The sequence below is a fragment of the Podarcis vaucheri genome (assembly GCF_965113315.1).
Source record: "Podarcis vaucheri genome assembly, chromosome: 5".
In the NCBI taxonomy this organism is placed as follows: Eukaryota; Metazoa; Chordata; class Lepidosauria; order Squamata; family Lacertidae; genus Podarcis; species Podarcis vaucheri.
This window is the reverse complement of record NC_138763.1, coordinates 91,346,614-91,347,239: the sequence shown is the minus strand read 5'-3', so window position 1 is coordinate 91,347,239 and position 626 is coordinate 91,346,614.

Sequence of the window (626 nt, the reverse complement as noted above, 5' to 3'; positions counted from 1 at the left end):
TAAATAAGAAATTGTTCTTTTAGAGATAGGGCTAGCTGTGCATTTGATTCCCCCAGTCTTCCTGCTGTTCTGTTTGCAGTCATTGTGGTAGCAGTGAAAATTGCAAGGCAGCGGAATATAACCGGAATACGTTTCTGTGTTGTGGTGGTGTGTTTGTTTAACCTATTTTTGAATTGAATTCCATAGACTAGGATCTTGAAGGCCCCCAGGGAGAGGGGAGGCACACAAGCTAGTGGGCCCCTAGTACCTTTGAGATTCTCTTTTTCAGATCCCTACTTTCCCATCGCCCTCATCCTGATGTGGATTCAGAAGGGAAGAGGATGGGTGGGTTGCCTGCCGCAGTTCCTTCCTGCCATTGAGCCCAGGCAAAGAAAGGAAAGCTGGACTTAACAAACATGTGTTTATATGTGGCTTGCTGTAATTATATATTTTCCCTAATTTTGTGCGCTGCTGCTGGCTACTCTGAGCTCTTGTTTTTTTTAAAAAAGAAAACATTACGGGATTGACTTTGAGAAAGTGAAAGAAATAAACAAACGCTGCAGTCCTCCTCACTGTAGATCTGGGTCCTTGAGGTTTGGGAGGAATTGTCTAAATGTCCCCAATCTTTCCCACAGCTTGGTAGGATC